General features: G+C 41.6%; 1 pseudogene; it reads left to right on the forward strand.

The window, feature by feature from the left end:
- The first annotated feature begins 1,711 nt into the window (after positions 1-1,711).
- Positions 1,712-10,085, forward strand: LOC131493660 (10 kDa heat shock protein, mitochondrial-like; annotated as a pseudogene).
- Positions 10,086-10,786: the final 701 nt, after the last annotated feature.

Below are 10,786 nucleotides of genomic sequence, written 5' to 3' on the forward strand. Positions count from 1 at the left end.
TGCTTAAAATGTGAGAACAGGCACAGAATGACAATGTAGGACCCCTTGTTTAAAAATGATCAAGGGGGGCGCCTGGGTGGCGCAGTCGGTTAAGCGTCCGACTTCAGCCAGGTCACGATCTCACGGTCCGTGAGTTCGAGCCCCGCGTCAGGCTCTGGGCTGATGGCTCGGAGCCTGGAGCCTGTTTCCGATTCTGTGTCTCCCTCTCTCTGACCCTCCCCCGTTCATGTTCTGTCTCTCTCTGTCCCAAAAAATAAATAAAAAACGTTGAAAAAAAAATTAAAAAACAAAAAAAACAAAACAAACAAACAAAAAAAATAAAAATTATCAAGGATTTTGGGGTGCCCGGGTGGCTCAGTCAGTTAAGCACCAACTTCGGTTCAGGTCATGATTTCACATTTCATGGGTTCGAGCCCCACTTTGGGCTCTGTGCTGACAGCTCAGAGCCGGGAAGCTGCTTTGGATTCTGTGTCTCCCCCTCTCTCTATCCCTCCCCTGCTCACTCTCTCTCTCTCTCTCTCTCTCAAAAATAAATAAAAAACTTAAAAAATTTTTTTTAAATGATTGAGGATTTCAAGACACAGACAGCAGAGCAGTAAACAGTGTGAGAACCTTCTAGATCCTGTGTGTCGCATCTGTGATACACCTGTCAAGTCAGCCCTGCTTGTGAGAACATAGCATGTTGCAGTCTGCACCTGTAGTGTTGTTTTTCTTACTGTCCTACAAAATCTCACAATATCTGCTTTTTAAGTATCTTGTCCCCACCCCCCCGCCTTCGAGTCATTTCCTCAACTCCCCCATTGTTAAACCCATTAGCCTTTATACTCCCTATTGTGGAATTGTGTGAGAATTTCTTTGAGATATATTTCTAGGAATGAGATCCCTTGGTCACAGGCCATGTAGTTGCCCCACTTTACTACACGCTGCCAGATTGTTCTAGAATAGGCTGTGTACTCCCATCAACAGTGCGGAAAGTACCCATTTCTCTACTTATTTTGCTAGTTGTGCCGTTGTAAACATCTCTGTCAATCTGTCATTTCTTTATTCGTCTCGTCGATGATTTGACTCAATGAGCAGAAATCCAACTCTGTTTGCATATCTACTTTTACGTTAACATCTGTGTTTTGGGGATCTTCTTTAAACTTCTTCCCCAACCCCTAGGTCACAAAGTAACAGGGCAAAGATGCTTTCCCTTGGCAGAGGGGGTGGGGCCTTTCTTGCTCTCTGGCTTCTCCTTCCTGACTTAGGCTGGAAGGTAGGTGGTGTTCCAGGAATACATCCTCCCTCTTTCATCAAGGTTTCTAAAAGCTCCAGGGTGTCAACGCAGAGCACGGGAAAGAACAGAATAATTAATCCCTGCTTGACTCATGCCGCAAGCTCTTACTGGTAGTGAGTGTGTTTATCCAGCAAACGTGTTCTGGGTGTTGGAGAGGTCTTAAAGGGAATGCATCTTCACCGTGGAGTGGAGCTGGGTCCCCAGTCTGAACACATTTGAAAACCTGTGCCTTCAGAGGGTTTTGGGGGCAATGACAAGACTCTATTACAGTATACTGGTAGTATACTGGTTACATGCCATTATACATTTGTTTGAATGGCTATAACGCACAACACCAAGAGTCAACCCTAATATAACCTATGGACTCATGGTGATAATGATGCGTCAAAGTAGGCTCATCAGTTGTGACAAACGGACCACTCTGGTGAGGGCACAATGAAGAGTGGAGACTACGCACTGGTGGAGACAGGTGATATATGGGATATCTCCTTAAGTTCCTCTCAATTTTGCTGTGTACCTAAAACTGCTCTAAAAACATTGCCTTAAAAACAAAAACAAAAAACTCTATGCTTTTAATTCTGAGCCAGGCATTTGGCATTGTTTCCTCCATGAGATTGTATGCCTTGGTGTTTGCATAATGACTTGTATTGTTTTGATTTGTTGCTTTAGTGTTCTGTCCCCTGGGCTTTGCATTTTTATGGGCCCGTTGGTTGCTAGGGACGTAGGCTATCTGTGAGGTTCGAGATTTCTATTTTAGGGTATGTAATCTTCCAAAGTTGTGCACTGAAACCTTTTGTATGCGCTTGTGTGTATATGCACCTGGTATCTTGAATGGCTGGAGTATACTGGAGATGATGAGTCACAGGGCAACGAGGCCTATGGACAAGACAATCACCAAAACTCCCTCCCTCTGTGTTGACTGTAGTCATTCATTAAGGCATGCGGATTTTCCCAGGGAGGGGTGTTTCATTTGAAAGGACTGAAGACCTTACGGTATTTTTTTTTTTTTTTTAACATTTTTAAATTTATTTTTGGGACAGAGAGAGACAGAGCATGAACGGGGGAGGGGCAGAGAGAGAGGGAGACACAGAATCGGAAACAGGCTCCAGGCTCCGAGCCATCAGCCCAGAGCCTGACGCGGGGCTCGAACTCACGGACCGCGAGATCGTGACCTGGCTGAAGTCGGACGCTTAACCGACTGCGCCACCCAGGCGCCCCCTTACGGTATTTTGTTGAATCTAAGATGCCCTCCTCTATAAAATGCACCTTTCATTAAATTCTGTACTCCTGGGAAAGAAAAACAACTCCAGCCATACTTGTAAGACATCGAAGTAAGAAGCATTCTGAGTACAGAGATGTGAAAATGTAAACAAAACAGAGCAAAACAAAACATTTTGAAATCAACGAAGTATCATTTGTTATAATATGGCCACACTGAATTAAAGTGCAAGATTTAAACCACAAGATCTTTGCAAGGATTTGCTTCATGATTCAGAGGTAACAACAGGTTAAAACACTCGCAGACTTTGATATATCATGAGGTGAGGTCCCCTGGGATTCTGCAAGCACCAAAGATCTCTTTTTAAAATTTTGTAGGGGTCTTAAAAGGCCATAACTACTGGGAAAAAGGGTCCTGAGGCCAACCTGTTAATTCAAATTGTCACCCAAACCCTGCTCAGTAGATATTATAATGTCCATTTTAGAGGTGAGGAAACTGAAATTCAGAGACACTATAATGTGCTTGGAGAACTAGCTGATGGAGGACAAATAACATGGCATTAACCCCTCACTGGGACATTTAATTCTTGGAGTTCCAAATGCCTGAATGGTCCTACTATGTAGATATTTGATATTTTGTTATAGGTCTCATAGCCCAAAGGGCCATTTGTACACACAGTCCATATGCTTTGGAATATGGAAAAAAATTATAATTCAGTCCAAATGGAGTTTCTAAGTCAATGTTTATCCCTGTTTGTGTTATTATCCAACAAGCTAGATGTACAGATGGGACCAAGTCTTTCCATTTTATAAAATGGGAAGAGGCAACAAGAACAAAAGAATTCCTCTTCTACTCAAAATATTTTATCTACAAACTAGTTGTCTATGGCACCTGTCTTTACAGACAACTTGGGAATTAATATTTTTTAATGTTTATTTATTTTTGAGAGACAGAGTGCAAGCAGGGGAGGGGCAGAGAGAGGGAGAGACACAGAATAGGAAGCAGGCTCCAGGCTCTGAGCTGTCTTCACAGAGCCCTACGCGGGGCTCAAACCCATGAACCATGAGATCATGACCTGAGCTGAAGTTGGACGCTTAACCAACTGAGCCACCCAGGCACCCCAGGAATTAATATTTGTAAAGGAGGCCAACATCACCTGGAAACCAAAGCCAGAAAAGGACATTACTACAAAACAACAACAACAACAACAACAACAACAACAACAACAACAAAACACCCCTATAGGCCAATATTCCAGATGTTAGATGCAAATATTCTCAAGTAAATATTTGCAGACTGAATTCAGCAGCACATTAAAAGGATCATTCACCATGATCAAGTGGAATTTATGCCTGGGATGCAAGGATGATTCAACACACACAAATTCATCAATGTGATAATACCACACTAACCTATGATCATCTCAATAGATGTAGAAAAAATCTGACAAAATTCAACATCCTTTCATACGGCTGTCTCTATTTACAGATAACATGCTTTTTATATAGAAAATCCTAAAGACTCAACCAAAAAACTGTTAGATGTAACCAACAAACTCAGTAAAGTTGCAGGATACAAAATTAACATACAAAAATTCTATTCATTAACAATGAATTATTCAAAAAATAAATAAATAAAAGTAAAATGGATTCCATTTACAATAACATCAAAAACAACAGACTATTTAGGAATTAATCTAACCAAGTAGGTAAAAGATTTCTATTCTGAAAAGCATAAGACAATGATAAAAGAAATCAAAGAAGGCACAAATAAATGGAAAAGTACCCAATGTTCATGGATTGGAAGAAATAATATTGGTAAAAGATCAATACCAGCATAAGCCATCTATAGAGTCAATGCAATCCCTATGAAGACTCCAAGGGCATTTTTTATAGAAGTAGAAATAACAATCCTAAAATTTATATGGAGCCACAAAAGGCACCAAGTAGCTAAAAAATCCTAAGAAAGAAAGACAAAGCAGGAGGCATCACACTTCTCTATTTCAAACTCTACTATAAAGCTACAGTCATCAAAATAGTGTGATACTGGATAGAAACAGAAGAATAGAGCAATGGAACAGATGAGAGCTCAGAAATAAACCCAAGTATATACAGTCAACTAATAGTTGACAAAGGAACCAAGAATACTCAATGGACAAAAGGCAGTTTCTTCAATAAATGATGCTGGGAAAATTGGATATTCATATGTAGAAGAATAAAACTAGATCTCTGTCTTACACATTCACAAAAATTAACTCACAGTAGATTTAAGACTTGAATGTAATACCTGAAACCATGAAATTGCTAAAAGAAAATATGGGAAAAATTTCCTTGATATGGGTCTTGGCAGTGATTTTTTGATCTGACACTTAAAGCACAAGCAACAAAATAAAACAGGTGGACCACATCAAACTAAACAGCTTCTGCACACACACACACACACACACACACAACAACAACAACAACAACTACCAACAAAGCTAAAAGACAACCTATAGAATGGGAAAATATTTGCAAACTATATATCTGATAAGGGGTTAATATATAAAATATAAAAAGAACTCACACAACTCAATAGCAAAACAAACAATCTTATTTAAAAATGGGCAAACGACCTGAATAAACTTCTTCCAAAGAAGATTCATGAATGGCCAATAGGTACATGAAAAGATGCTCAGCAGTCATCAGGGAAATGCAAATCAAAACCACAGTGTGGTATCACCTCATACCTCACACCTCACACCTGTGGTATCACCTCACACCTCACACCTGTTGTCAAAAAGAGATAACAAGTGTTGGTGTAGATGGAGAGAAAAAGGAACCCTTGTGTGCTGTTGGGACGGTAAACTGGTATAACCACTATGGAAAACAGTATGGATGATCTTCAAAAAATTAAAACTAGAACTATTGTATGATCCAGTAATTCCACTTCTGGGAATGTAACCAAGGGAAACAAAAACACTAACTCAAACAGATACCTACACCCTCATGGTCATAGCAGTATTATTTACAATAGTTAAGGCATGGAAACAACCTAAATGTCCATTGACGGATGAATGAATAAAGGAGTCCTGATTTATATGATTTATCAGATACATATACATATTAAATATAATATTATTTACCCATAAACACTGAGGAAATCATGCCATTTGCAACAAGATTGGAGGACCTTGAGGGCATTATGCTCAATGAAATAATTTGGACAGAGAAAGACAATACTACGTGATCTCAGTTATACGTGGAAATCTAAGAGGAAGAAAAAGCTTTATAGAAAAAGAGATGGGATTTGTGGTTACCAGAGGCTGGGAAATAGAGGCAAAGGGAATTGAGAGAAGGTGACCCAATGATAACTTCCAGGTAAAAGGTAAATAAGCACAAGGGATGTAATGTACGACATGATGACTATAATTACCCTTACTGTATTACATATAGGAAAGTTGTTAATAAATCCCAAGAGTTCTCATTACAAGGAAAAGCATTTTTCCCCCTTGTTTCCATTTATTTGTATTCTATCTAAGATGATGGACATTAACTATACTTATCGTGATGATCATTTCACATATGTAAGTCAAACCTTTATGCTGGACTCCTGAGACTCATAAAGTGATGAATGTCAATTATATCTCAATAAAACTAGAAAAATGGTTTTGAAAAGTTGTTTGCACCCATTGCCTGCTGCAAGTTTTGGCTTTTTCCTTTCTCTCTCCTTTTGACGTTGACCATTACGCATTCTTCCTGTTCATTCTCCTAGCATCCTTTCCTTTTCTTTCACTCAGTTTAAATACTTAAAGCTATAGCCTATTGGATTTTTGGAAACAAATTCCCAGTGACTTCCTGATTTCAATTTCTTTTCCATTAATTGGGAGAAAAAGAAAACTTAAAGGCGTTCGAAAAGCAAAAATGAACATACGTATTCAAAAGCTAATTATTTGAGTAAAAATAATTGTATAAAATAGAGGAAAAGCAATATACAAGATTTAGAATAAGAAAGGTAATACAATTCTTTGTAAAGTAAGGATTTAAAACCAAATTTAAGGGGATGTTCTAAGACATGGCCTTAGCATTTTCCAAAGTGTGAAACTTAGAACCATAGTTCTAAGAACTGATCACAAAAAGATCAGTTAAGCAACAAAAGGTTCCTGGGTTCCTGATCAAAACCATTTAAAACCCCTTTAGGTTGTGCTCAGAGAGATTCATAATGCACATTAGCTTTATGGACACTTCTGGATGAAATGGAAAGCTTTATTGTGAAATGTAAATGATTAACATTAACTCTAGAAGCACTAGAAAACCTGAATAGATCCCTTTGTGAAAAAGGCATCACATTTAAAGGAGTCACAGATTATAGTTCTATCAAATCGTTAAAGAATAGACAATTCTTAGGCTATCTAATCTAATACAGAGTATCAAGGATATTTTTTCTAATGCATTGGATGGGTTAGAATTACCCTCATTAAAAACAAACAAACCCCCCCCAAAAAGAAGTAAAAGGCAGCTATTGACCATACTTACTTATACACTGTGGTACATCAATGCTAAATGAAACCTAAGTGAATCTGATATACCAAGCAGGGTTCATTCTAGCTAGGCAAAAGTATATAACAAAAAAATTTCCATATGAAAATGCATCTTAATACCAAGACTTTGGAAGAACACAATAAAGGCTTGTTTCAGATGTGTGGACAGGGGCGCCTGGGTGGCTCAGTCGGCTACGCCTCTGACTGGGGCCTCAGGTCATAATCTCGCAGTTCATGAGTTCGAGGTCCACATGGGGCTCTGTGCTGACAGCCTGGAGCCTGCTTCGGATTCTGTGTCTCCCTCTCTCTCTGCCCCTGCCTCACTCACACTCTGTCTCTCTCTGGCTCTCAAAAATGAATAAAAATGGGGCGCCTGGGTGGTGCAGTCGGTTGAGCGTCCGACTTCAGCCAGGTCACGATCTCGCGGTCCGTGAGTTCGAGCCCTGCGTCGGGCTCTGGGCTGATGGCTCGGAGCCTGGAGCCTGTTTCGGATTCTGTGTCTCCCTCTCTCTCTGCCCCTCCCCCGTTCATGCTCTGTCTCTCTCTGTCCCAAAAATAAATTAAAAAAAACGTTGAAAAAAAATTTTAAAAAAAATGAATAAAAATGTTAAAAAATTACAAGAGAATTTAGATGTAATATACAATAATACAAAATCTGAAGGAAATGTAGGTAAATATTTTTTATGATATTTCAGTGGGGAAGGGCTTTCTAAATATGATACCAAAGGCATAAATTGTGGCAATGAATCATTAATGAAGCCACGTAAAATCTCAGCACTTCTACATTCTTAAATGCAGCCTAAAGAATCATCAAAAGCAGTGAATTTAGAAAAATATTTACAACTTACATAATAGAGTTAATAATCTTTGTATATAAGGAGTCTTTAGGAACCAGCAAATAAAAGCACCCAACTTGAAACAACGGGAGAAGTTCAGAGAGGAAAAGTTACACAGAGGTTAAATATAAATAGACAGAGTATGTATGAATGACTGTTTAATTTGTTATGAATCATAGAAGGACAGAATCACACATTAAGAAATCACCCGATTCCTATAAAATTAGCCAGTATAAAGCCTTGTGCCCAATGGGTGTCAGTGGCCTTGGCAGAGCAGAGGGTTGGTGGCCTGGGGAGGCTGAGAGAGCCCAGCAGGCACATGCCCTATGTGTGTGGCCTGCCCTGGGGGTTTACACATACAGTGTGGGCCAAGGGCAGGGAGTGGGTGATCCGGCGTCTCATTCCTTCCGGCCCTAAGCCTATTTAAAACCATTGCATTGAACAAGCAAGGTGTCGCTGAAACAACTCCGTTTTTGTTTCTTACTGCTTTCGTTAATCTGCCACATGGAGCTGATTATTCCCCTGTCCGGGTGAACACTCCGGAAAATCCTGCCACTTCTCCGAGAAATTACCGCGATTCCATCTTGACTTAGAATGAAAGTCTCTGCACCTTCCCCACGTGAGCCTGCGTCCAAGCAGCCTGAGAGCAGAAGCCTGCATTCGGAAAGGGAGTGTTGGCTCACTCTCTCTCTCTCCTACCCTTTCTCCCCGAGCTCTGGAACTCTGGTTTCTATTTTACTTGAGCTGGGACACGGCGGACAAAAGGGGAACAAGTGCTTACTACTTGTCCTGTCGTATTGCCAGCGTTTTCTGGACTTGATTATTTTGAAAACTGACTCTTGTGTGGGATTCTTTGGAGCAGCCTATCTGTGGCTCCTTGGACGACGCACACGGTCTCTGTTCCAGATGCTCACTTACCTCTGCAGCTCTAAGCTATTTGATGATGCCTCCGGTCTCTTCCGGTCTTCCAGGCAGTCCTCCAGATGAAAGACGAGCAACTGTGGCTCATGGGCTCCCATAGCCCACTTCTTTCCTAGCTTAGAAAGCAGCCGTGCAGGGCATCCCTCGATCTTTAGCTCTGCAGGTGGTCTCAGGAACCAGCTTGCTGATTCCCAAAGTGCAGGGTATATGCATTATGCTCTCCAAGTCACCCTGGTGGCGTGAACTGGGGGGCAAGCAGGTGCATCTGTGCCCCTGGGGAGACGGAGAATGGGGGAGGAGAGGGGGAGGGAGATTCATGGCACAGTAGTACATTTCTCCAAAAGTCCGTCCCTGAAATGCACAATCTCTGACCTTTTAGAGCCTTGAGATGGGTGTTGGAGGCAGTCACCCAGAGGACATGACCTCTGGTTGACTCGCAGGCTGGACCCAGAGCCCGGAGGCTTCTCACCTCCTTCCCGGTCCTCCGATCGGCAAACTTTGCTTGCCTTCTCACAGTGGAGGCTGCCCGGGAGAACAGCCTGCGGAGCAATGTGTCGTTGAGTCCCCGGGACTGCGTACATTAACTGAATCCAGGTAAGTTCTCTATAGAAACTTTGAGGATTCTTGGGGCACCTGGGTGGCTCAGTCGGTTAAGCCTCTGACTCTTGGCTTCAGCTCAGGTCATGATCTCACGGTTCATGGGTTTGAGCCCTGTATGGGATGCAGAGCCTGCTTGGGATTCTCTCTCTCTCTCTCTCTCTCTCTCTCTCTCTCTCTCTCTCTCTCTCTCTCCCTTTTCCCCTCTCCCCTGCTCTCTTTCTCTCTCTCTCTCAAAATAAATAGATACACTTTAAAAAAAGGTTTTTTTTAAAGGAAACTTTTAAGATTCTTGTGAGCGGGTGTGGAGACCTACTCACCTTGCGGCTGTTGAGTCAAACTTGAAAAGTAGGTTTGTTGCCTTATTATACCTGCCACTTACCGTCCTCGGTGCCCCAGAGCGGGCTACAAACTGCCGGCAGGACGGGCGTTCAGGAACTTTCTTCCCCTCCCGGCCTGGGTTTTAGTTGAAAGGAGTGCAGCCGAAACTATAAACAGAGGAGGCACTGTGCTTCCAGAAAAATCTTAAGGAAAACACATTGCAGACAACAATAGTAGCTGTTGGATCGGGTCTAAAGTAAAGTGTGGACTGATTCCACCAGTCAGCGTGGAAGTTGGGGTAGTTCTCCAGAATAGGGAGGCACCAACGTAGTTCTAGATGACTAGGATTATTTCTCATTTAGAGATGTTGGCATTCTTGCAAAGTATGTAGACTGAAGTAAGTCACTATTGACATGGCATCACATGAAGCTGCCCCTTGTAGACAATTCTGAATTCTGTCATCATGTGAAAATCGCCATCTCTCTCTCTTATGATAAACTATGACATCCCAAACCCCAAAACAAAAACGAAACAACCCACAAATAAACGCCTGCCGCCCGTCAATCTGTAGCGGGTTCCCCTTTTCCTCTGGGGAGGGGGCCAGTTCATAAAACAACAATCTAAGAGGAAAAATGATTTCTCCTGTCTTTAGTGTAGGTCTTGCCTGGGAGTCTAACCTTTCAGTCTGGAGTAATGTTTCTACCGCATCAGGCCTCGACAGAAATTTCTGTCTTAAGGCTCCCAAGAGCTATTACATGTCTAAGCATTTATTAATTTTAGCCCACTGAAACCCATTTTGGAGATCTGACCTTCAGAACTGTGAGATAGTAAATTTGTGACATGTGAAGTCACTATGTTTGTGGGGTCCAGCAGTGGGAAGCTAATACGTTATCTGTATATTTGTGTGTTTCTCCCACTAGATTCTGAGCTGCTTAAGGATATGGGTATTGTTTCATTCAAGCGCAGTAAAGTAGAAAAGCAAGTAAGGGGGGTGCCTGGGTGGCTCAGTCGGTTAAACGTCTGACTTCAGCTCAGGTCATGATCTCACAGTCTATGAGTTCGAGCCCCGCATCGGGCTCTGTGGTGACAGATCAGAG

This window comes from Neofelis nebulosa, chromosome 13 (assembly GCF_028018385.1).
Source record: "Neofelis nebulosa isolate mNeoNeb1 chromosome 13, mNeoNeb1.pri, whole genome shotgun sequence".
NCBI lineage: Eukaryota > Metazoa > Chordata > Mammalia > Carnivora > Felidae > Neofelis > Neofelis nebulosa.